This window comes from Chrysoperla carnea, chromosome 5 (genome assembly GCF_905475395.1).
Source record: "Chrysoperla carnea chromosome 5, inChrCarn1.1, whole genome shotgun sequence".
Lineage (NCBI taxonomy): Eukaryota > Metazoa > Arthropoda > Insecta > Neuroptera > Chrysopidae > Chrysoperla > Chrysoperla carnea.
This window is the reverse complement of record NC_058341.1, coordinates 50,297,791-50,309,296: the sequence shown is the minus strand read 5'-3', so window position 1 is coordinate 50,309,296 and position 11,506 is coordinate 50,297,791.

Here is an 11,506-nt window from a genome sequence, read left to right as displayed (position 1 = left end):
TTTAATCATAAATTGAAAGTTTTTTATGAGGATCACCTTTATAACTTAAAGTGTTGTTCTATCTCTCACCGTTTAGGATCTAAATTGGCTATTAAAGAAACTCGAAAAGCTAGATCCAATGTGATGTCAGAACACGATGTCCTCCATTAAACTTTGCAACTTTTGTTTAAGTTTTTTTGATTGGTTAACTACTAAACGGGATATTTAGGTGTCTAGATTAAAATGGCCCATCCTGTATATTTAAATATCTATACACATACATTTATAAACTAATTAGTGCATTTTATAAACGCCTTTATCAAAATTTTATTTTTATGATAGCAAAACTTTAAACGAAACTTATAATACCTGGGTATATAAAACATGCAAGTAAAGTATAGCAAGAAAACACATAATAAAACAAAAGTTACTTTTAATTGAAGATTTATTTTGTAATAAAAAATACCTCGTTACATTTATTTATCAAATTAATTTAAGTTTGATAAGTCGATAAGTTTTCACATATAAACAATCTAAGTAATGAACTACTAGTCTTCGATATAGGTAAGATGGCAACGCTTGAATAGTGTAGGACATACGGGGCATCCATAAGGAAATCTTTCAGCTCGCTAACTTAAATTTTCAAATAGCTTTTCGATTCTAAAGGCCATTTACGAATTAAGTCTTTTTATTTGACGCTTTTATTAAATTTATATTTGTAGGTATGTCCTAAAATTTTGTAGTCATTTCACCAACTTCCACTGAAATTTAGTTCTCATAGCAATGCAATTTATGGATAGTATGGTCTGATTTTCCCATCGCTTCCATCATATTTGAGGACACGTTTATTTAGTTTTTAATAAAAAATTTTATTAAAAATACTTTTTAGGGACATGATTTTATTGTACTCAAAAGTAGAAATTATGACTATCATACATGACTGTTTTTAAAAAGCAGAAGCCACACCCATTACAAAAGTTATTTTCTACTTCTTAGTACAATAGAAGCTTTATCCATAAAGTGCATTTTTATACCATGTATATATAAAATATTCATAGTATATTAAGTTTAGTCCCAAGTTTGTACCGCTTAAAAATATTGATGCTACGAACAAAATTTTGGTATAGGTGTTCATAAAATCATCTAATTAGTCCATTTTCGGTTGTCCGTCTGTCAACTCGACAACTCAAAAAACGAAAAATGATATCAAGCTGAGGTCGAAACATCACTGTTTATCCACGAGGGCGCTAATTAGGTGCAAATTTTATAGTATGTATTCATATGGCAATATCAGTTATGTGTGTACGGCTATTTAAGAGTAATGTGAGTAATCAACACTGTCTATACATGGTATTTAAACAGTTAACTCAGTCAATTGTTTGATTTTATCTTGTTTATGTGAATTTTTCTAGTTTTAATTAAATTTTGAGAGTTTCAAGACTGGTATAAAGAAAAATCAAAGCAACCTTAAAGAAAATAAAAAAGATAACTGTACAATTTATGTGTTTGCATACAAAGTTCTCACACTCATTTTAGGTTTTTTCGATAAATTTTTATTTTAGCAACATATTAATTTTGAAAAATTATAATGCGAATTGTTAGTTTCGACAATCAACTTATGAAGAAATGTGAGAAAACTACATTTTTCAATCATAATTGAAAAGTTTAGTTCAGTAAATTTTCCAATCGAGTGCACATTTCCGCTCTAATCTAGAAATTTAAAAAGAAGAAAAATGGTATGTAATGTGTTTGCTACAAAATAAAAACGTAAAAATAAACGTTATATTTTATACAAGCAGATGAACTCTATTTATTGAAGCTTAAAAATACTGATAGATCAGAAGTCCAACTTTCAAAACAAATCTTTTTATGTGGTGATTTTGAATAAATTGTCATAACTTACGACATGGTGGAGTACAAGAATTTTGGTACAAATGGCGCATGTGAAGTGAAACAACCAACTTTGGAGCTATAAACATCAAAACCACGCGCTTAAATTTTCGCCGTATTCGTTGAGTTTGCCGCAAAAGTGATTCGAACTAAAGGTGGTAGTTTTATGTAAGTTTTGACATCTAGCACACTGTTTAGTACATTTTATTTCCAACTGCTAGAATGCAAACGATTGAGGATAGATACAAAATTTTAATGTACAAAAATGTTTATCATAAAATATACTTTAATAAATTTTGCTCAAAACGTTACAAAACAGCACTGTAACGACGTACCAGACTAAACATATTTGTATAATGACTTCATTATTCATAGCACTTTGTATATTTTTGATACAATAACCTCCTGATCTATTTTACGTAGTGTTTATAAAATCAGCGGTAAATAAAACGATTCGTATTTATTTTTCAATATGTTCAGTGTGTTTCACTTACTTATAATTGAAATTGATATATTAAACATGAACTGGTGGACTGAATTTGTTGTAGACTAGGATTATTAGGTGTACTAAAACTTATACAGTCAAGTGATTTTAAATGTAATAATTTCTCATTCTTTTATTGAAAATGCACAGATAAAAGATTCAATTGATATTTTTAAACTTACAGTTGTCGATTTCGAATATCTTTTGAAGAGTACTGTGTTATAGTCCTTTTACATTCATCCGAAAATCTATAAAAGGGGCAATGAGAGTAATTTCCTCTTGCAAATATAACTCGGATAGCTCTTAGCAGTGGCAGATGAAATTGTAAAATTACGAGAAATTTTGTTTTTCTTCAGTTTTAAACCAAACAAAAATCAAAATTGGGTGCATTTGACAGTTGGACGTGTACTTTTTTAGATGGCAGCCTTCGTAAACACAGTTTATATCGAAAAAATTTTCGTTTACGTGTAAGAAACTTAACATTTAATAGCAAATTGAAGTGGATAGGTCGTGTTTTTTTATTTTTTAGCGTTAAATTTACCCAAAAAACATAAAAATCTTGATCATTTGATTAAATAAGTCAAAATATTTAAAAATTGTTCCGAAATAAAAGATGTAGGTACAATCTAAGTCAAAATATAAACAAAAGTTGAACCATTCCAAGTGAAATTTCTATAACAGTACATGTAATTTGCATATTATGAGCTATATCACTTATAATGGTAAAACACTTGCATTTTTTGTGACACAGAGTGAACGTACATGATATTAGGTAATATTTAAAATACTGCCCACTCAACCGTTAATTGAAGTCAAGTTTTGTTTTTTTTTTTTTTTTGAGTCAAAATTATGACATACACCTGGTGTATGGGGTAGGTTAGGTTATGTTATATTGATTGTCCACGAAGGACACACTTAGACTATAAAGCCCATTGCGATACCACATATGTGTTTCATCACTTTTTCCGATGATAATTATGTTTATCAGCTCCTCAATTTTTTTGAGAGCCTGAGTGAACCTCTTCATGCATATACCATGCACAACACCAGCCCATCAAAACAATTAATAATGTTTGTGATGTTCTTGATTTCCTCAATAGGACGCCCTTACGAAACTTGAGACCGATTTAGATAAAAATAATTCCTTATAGTAATTTTGGCCCAAATAAAAAGTTTCGATATTTCCGCAATCTCACACAAAATGAACATGATTTTGAAAACTTTTTTCGAATAAAAAGGTCCAATGTCGTCAGTACGCAACAAAAAGTTTAAATTGTCCTCTCCTAAAAAAAATATAGAGTTGTGTGGTGTAAATTAGTGCTTAAAGAGCGATTTTTTATGAGAGCCCAAAAAAATTTCAGAATATTTTATAATAGACTGAGATACGATTGGTGAATTTAAAGATGTGCGAATATACCAGAATATTCTATGAAGTTTATTACTTGGGCTATCCAACGTGAATTTGGAAAAGATAAATTTAAATTAATTCAACAACAGATTCATGGATAATAATGTGAATAATTTTCAATGAATAATGTCAGATAAATGAAAACGATTATTAACCTGATGACAAATTCACAACAATATAAATATAAATAATAAATTAAAATTGACATTCTTATTTTTATAAAAATAAAATAAATATGCATTTAAAGTAAGTTAAAACATCACATTCTAGGTTCTATCTATCGTCGAGTAAATAAATTGATATGTTACAATTCAAAATGTTGTAACTCAGAAACAGGCATATAAACATAGTTAAGGAGCTAACATGTCTTTTCTATGTAAAAATCCTTCATTGTTGGTAATTTGATTGTTGCATGTTAAAAAAAATTAATGAATTAAAATAATTATGCGGTAACTTGAATCGACGATCTCAATACTTAAAAGAAAATAAAATAGGCATTTAACTGATTATGAAAATTAAAGTATAGCTAGAAACTATTTTCTTAAACTAAGAAAATATTTACTTTTACCATGTTAAGAACTTATTTTCTTGCAACTCGTATTTTTTTTTATTATGTGGTAAATAAATAGAACTTTTATTTCCAATAAATATTGGACCTCTTTTACCATGTCACTGCAGGCACTGGCCTGCTCGATTCACCGGTAAATCCGTGGCGGATCCACATCACCTAAATGGACTTATGATTTAATAAAATTAAAAATAATAATAATAAATCGTTTTAAATAGTTAGTCTATGGTTCCTAATTTCATACTAAACCCCCATCTGATAATTTTTGCTGGGAACATTTTTTTGTTTTTGGTTACAAATTCGTTTCAAAGCATGTATGTAATTTACATATAACTATATTAGATTCCGTTTTCAATGAACTAAATGTTGTTGTCAAGTACTTAAAAAGCGGTTCAGATGTACCGGCGATTCATTAATGGTATTATGAATAATGGCTCTGGATGGCCAAATGGAAAACAGAAAGTGAAAATAATTCCGCCATATCACAGTCGGTAGCTCATTTCATTGCGACCAAGATTTGTATTGATTCTTCCGGCCAACGTTTCTACCGCAGAGGGATCATTTTCTACACTTCAGGAGGTAAAATCTTGGTTGTGTGCCTCAATGGGACAGGAAAGATAAATCGGGCTTTCTTTCCCAAACATCTGGAAATCGATGATATTACCAACGCTTTCGGGAAAGAAAACGAAAGCTTGAGTTAAGACAAAAATAAAATTTTAATGTAAAATGAATAGTGACGTTCAATTTGATTTTAAATTTCAATCTGTGCCGAGCCCATCACCTTTTTCGATGGCTGGATCTGCGCTTTTTTTAAATCCAACTGAATCTAACCATCGAACGATAACGACCTTTACATAAACATGTCAGCTCCTATACTAAAACACAACAGTATACATAGTAATTCCACATGGTGTTTATTCCAATTCTTGATAAACAACATTTCAACAGAGAATATAAATATATTTGTATATATGTATCTCTGCTCTATTACATGTAAGTAAAATGGCTTTTCAATAAAAATAGAAGAAAATAAATAAAAATGGAATAAAAATAATACACATAGATTGCAAAAAAAAAATTGTATACATTGTTTCTGGAAAAATGTTTTCAACCATAGACATATAAATATATGTATAGATTTATTTACATTTATACATAAAACAGCAAAAACAAATTGCGATCGTCGAATCATATGAGTTTCCTTAAAAAGGGTGATCCAAAATATAACAGCGACCTCATCAAATGGTAAATAGCATTAAAATAATGACAATTTCTCAGTACACTTATAGCCGGGAAAACGTCCTTTTCAAAATTCCTTTTCAAGTATTGCAATTTTGAAAGAAAAAGGATATTTTGTGAACATTGATAAAACACCTGCAGATTCCCGATTATTTAACGATTGGCAAACAGTCCAATGTATCACTATTTAATTCAGTTTAATTTATAGTTACTCCAATCACCTTAGGGTTTCACCTCGGAATCTAACGGAATAAGCATGCATTTATTGTACAAATCTTATTTTTGATAGGATAAGTGAAAAACCGTATAATAGGCAGGGTCAATCGTGAATCATATTACTAATTAAATAATTATTTAATAGTACCTTATATTTATAAATATTGACCCAGCACTGATGTACGTTAAGCTGGGCGCTCCATCTTCTTCACTCACTATTTCAAAAACAGTCCAACGTATGAAAAAAAGTTTCAGGCAAAATTGATAGAGAATTTAATCTTTTAAAACTTTTATAATAAATGTAAATACGATTGAAAGCAAAGAAAACGAGATATTACCAATAAACTGTTTTTGCTACCTTTGACCCCTGAATATTTAAGGACTCGCACACGTGACCATTTGTGACTTTTGATGCAACGTTTGTACTATCAAAATAAAGATTTGTATAAAAATGCAGCTTATTCCGTTAGATTCCGGGGTGACCACTTTTTTTTTACTAAGAGAATTGAGTTGGGTCATGGGTAAATAACATAATATTGACGATGCCCTGCAAATGGAAAAATTTTTAACCTGAAGGGTAAATGTTTTTTATGCTTAAATAGTATACTGGTTTTTACACCTCTTGATTGATATGAAAAGTACATGTAACCAAGACAGAATTTAATATTTAGTAATAAAACACGCTTTATTGCATTAAAAAGTGGATAATAATTTCAATTGTAATGTAAAATTCAAAGCGTAGGGTGTTCTATACATGCATGCTTTAAATAAGTTGAATCAACACATATCGACCCGCCCAGGCTTTGAATTGTACATCACAATTAAAATTTAGATCCACTTTTGTGTTATTTTAAGCTGTAATTTATTATCGTTTTTGTCTCGGTAAGTCAAAGATTTTGACTGTTTGGGTAAAAGAGTAGAAAAATTATTGGATAAAGAAAAGGTTTCGATCTGACGACCTTCCACATGACGAGCAGGCACGCCAAATACTACACCATCGCATCGCTGGTTAGCGATTCTAGTCAGGGAACTAGGATAAAGTTATTAAGTAATTGTTTTGTCGTCGGTCCTTGATACGTATGCAAATCAAATCAATCGGACGTCTAAAAGTTGGTGATAATTATATTAAAAGATTCCGTTAAATGCATACATACATACAGGCCAAGCTGATAAAAACATGATATAAATTACTACTCTTGAAAGTCTTATATCCAAGACTAAGATCAAAATGAATATGGAAAACCAAGACCAAGACCAAGACCTTTCAGTCTGGCTTGCTCTTACCATGTTAAATAGTCTATGGGTTTAATATAATTTTATATACACAGAAGACAAAACAATTGACTGAATTTTCTACATATATTGAAAATCGATTACAATTTAATTTAATATAAAATGTCTTCAAGGAAACAATCTTTAGAACGATGACACACAACAATTCACTTAAAATATTAAATAATTGTATATTAATCTTCTGTATATTTACAAGGAATTCAATAAAATGAAAATTTATATTAAAGTTCTATAGTCCAGAGGCGATTTTAAAGAGGATATCAAACAAAAATTCAAATTTAAAAGAAAAAGAGGTTGTAAAATTTTAAATTCACAAGTTATTATTCGAAATAATTAATAAAATAGTGGAATGAGATATAATTGTGAAACTTTTCGTAACAAGATTGAAGTTCAATTTTATTTTTTACTTGTTACCCCTCGTCTCGTGGAGTCGCCTCACCAAGTTTACTAGCCAAAGTAGGCCAAAGTGCATCATTCATTACCATACTCTCGCCTTACTTTACAAGTATTTCATTTCTATGGCTGACATCGAAGTTGCAACAGCGACTACGACAACTCTTTTATATAGCTAGTACAGATCTTCATGTTTATTACAATAAAAAATATAAATTTTTTCATAAAACGAACAGCAACAATTGTTTCTTTGTTGAAAAACATTTTACAGAAAATAAACCGTTATGAATAACATAGCAATGCTTTTTATAAGCCACAATAGCTACTGAATTAAACAAGTACTCACTTGAGTGCCTGGTGTTGCCTTTAACTCCGGTATAAAAACCCGCCTTTTTATATGACGTTGTAGTAGGTGAGGTCTGGCGAGACACCATCAGTATCAATCCGACATTCTCGTGGCCTGCAAGAGTGCGCCAGAATAAAAGAGATTGGCCAAGACAAAGCCTAGAGCAAATCAAGCTTTAGTGTATGGAATTCGTTAACATGGCTGTGTTGATAATAATACTATCCATAAGAACTTCGATCACTTTAAATTGATTTGTACGAAACTCACATCATTCGTTAGATTGCCCACAAAAAACAATTGCAGCTTACTCCGATAATTTCATTCATGTTTATTTCGAAATATAACGACTTAAAAAGGCTTATTAACCAGTCCCTGAAATATGCATAAAAAAGTTTTGTTTCAATTTTTTTTCCAAAAAGAAAACGATTTTACGAAACAGAAAAGAAACAATAAATCGTTATTTTTCGAATTAAACGTGAATGAGAACCATCGGAGTATGCTATTACTGTTTGATAGAAGAATTCCAGCATTTACTTTGAGTGGTGTCCGAGTTCTGGCCCATTTTTCAGGCTAAGACCATGTCTATTGACACATTTGATTCCAATACTTTGTCAGCTGAGGTAAAATAAAAATAAACTTGAGAAATAAAAGGTGAAAAAGCTAATCCTGAATAGAAAATTATGAGAAAATAACAGAAAATATAGTGATCTGGAATAAACACCAAGGCACAAAACGGACCACACTTGCGAGCCTTAGTCTGAACATAGAAATTGTTTGGCATGTTCAAAACCATTTTTTTTAATACTGCAAAAAATGAAATAATGAATAATCTTATTTTTACACTTAAAAACCCAAAACCAAAATAAAAAACATGTTTTATTTAAATTGAAACATTTCACTATGGTACCTAGTTACTAAATGTATTTCGAAAACAGTAGAAATATTTTCGAGTAATAAATAAGCCTAAATTAGCATTAAATCTAAATAATGTTTTTATGTACGTGTAATATACATAAGGCATTTGTTTTAGATATATGCAATATACAACGGAGTGAATTATTCGCATAGAAAACATGTAGCTCGCACATGTAAGTTTTAAGACACGTATCGTAAATCAATTTGAAAACAGTCATGAATTTATTTTTCGGGTATAATAAGGTTTATATATGGATTTTTTCATATAAATATCTGATATAAAATTTCATTTAGTTTACGTATTCACTATGACTTTGTAGAAAATTATTTTCTCCTACTGCTCGAATATAGAATAATTTTTATCATAAGCATTTGTTTAAGCATTATAGAGATACATTATAAGTAGCGGAACATATGCAGAACTTCTGAAAATACACTTTTCTCGCTAAAAGAATTTTTATGCGTCATAAAAAACAATTATACGTATAAAAGGAAATATTCATGGATCCTTAAAAAATAAAATCAGTTCCTGTTATATCCAAGACATTCATATTGATTTCAACGGTTTTCAACATTTGAGCAATCCTTATATCCCTATATCCCTATATATATTATAAATGTGAAAGTAAGGATGTTTGTTTGTTTGTTACGCTTTGAAACTGTACAACAATATAGCTCACACATTAGAATAACGATTGAGCTATAATTTATAAAGATATATTTAAAAAAAATTGAATTTATTCTGACATTTTACTGGTCCATCTATGATCATCATTTTGAACCATAAATTACAGATTGTAAAAGCTTAAAATAGTAAATGTGAAACAACTCATGGGCATATTTTCATCTGATTCTTTACTCAATAAATTGTGACCATTTTACACTTAACAAAATTGAAAACTGTGCATATATTTTAGCTGTGTAAAACAATCCCTTCGTGTGTTGGAAGGGTGATAGTTGATATCAAGGGATGTGGAGGCTATAAAGCGGGAGTTTTTACTTTTAAGCCCAGTGAAACAGGCTCAAGGTAGTCTTCCAAAATGGTGGTGTAATTGAACAAATAAATTTAGGCTTATTTATTACCCAAGAATACGTCTTATAATTATATGCGTTTTTTTCGTCTCGATAACTAGATACGTGTTGTTGACACTCTTAGCTTCGTTTAGAATAATGTTTACTATTTCGTAGTTTTACGTTTTATTTCAAAACTAGCCGATACCCTCCCGCTTCGCTAAGCAATTTCAACTTTAAAAGCAAAGACTACCGCGTTATAGCTCTTAACTTTCTTGCATTTTTTTGCATTCCGTTTGGATTTTAATTGTTTGGTACGAAACTTTTTAAAAAATGAAATATAGCCTATGTTACTTGCTAATAATGTAGCATTCTATCGGTGAAAGATTTTTTTAAATCGGTAGGGGAAGTATTGAACTCAAAGTGGATTTTCATACAAACTTTCATCCCTTATTTCATTCCCTTAGGGGTAGAATTTCGGAAAATTATCGTATGCTTACGTCATGCAAAGGACACAACCTCTAATTTTTATGTCCCTACGGTCAGTAATTTAGAATGTGCATTGATCCACATTCAGCCACTCATTCATTCATGACAAAGCATTTTATATGTATTAAGCGTGCTCAAATGTTATATTTTCTGGTTGGATACTCAATATTCTCTGGAATATTCTTTAAAATAAGATGCTGCTGTTTAATGTTTTTGAAATCTGAATGGAAATTTTAGCAAAATTATACAGCTTTTTAGTGAAACGCAGATTGCAATACAAGTTTTTCATCTTGATATAGGTACGAGGCATAACGATTAACTAAAAAGAAGTCAACCTTATCTCATCTTCAAAACAACAAAAACGTAAAATTAAAAAAAAAAAAACATCGGTGGCCTGAAACACCATAACATTTAGCATAAAAGCTTTAAAATAGAAATTCAAATTATTTTAACCGACTTGAATAATCGATTTCTTATTTCGGTTAAACCCAAATTACAAAATCACATGAAAGGCGGGTAATACATAAATTAAGTTGCGAGACCGCAGGTGAATACATAGATTGGCAGGTGCTTCTAACTTTTATTGTTATTGGTCTTATTTGTTAGAAGACTAAATATTAATAAATTGAAATATTAGCCATTACGAATAGATTTTGATGTCACAATAATGAACTTTCAAACATACAATATGATAGGAAATACCCATCTTTAGAGATATACTATCCATAATTTCGTAACAATATTGTTGCAGCTGCATTCATTATGACACGAGAGAAATGTTGTAAAACAATATCTGGTTTTGTTGAACTGATGATGTCTGCTACCTATCTTGAATGGAAAAACTATACATGATGATATTATACAGTAATGGGAAAAATTCGGTAACCCTCAAGTAACCTTCAAACAATTCAAAATATCGAACTGAAATTTATACTAGTTCAAGTGGAGTATAATACGAATCGTGTAACAGCATAATCGCTCAAATTGAAGCAGGAGATGGTTAAATACGCTTTTTAATGGAACGGTATTTGATGCTACGGGTTTAGAAAAATGCAACGACATTTTTCGGACTTACGACGATTTAAAAGTAGTTGATTTTAGAAGTTTTTTGTTATATTAATCTCAACAAAAACAAACCCACACACACACACGAGATGAAGATTGGAGAAAATAAATACCATGGAAATAAAGCCATCAAATGAAGTTCGCGAAAACCCCACTCACATATATGTGTATGTGTCATGGCAGAGAAAAGATCCATGGCATCATTCAATC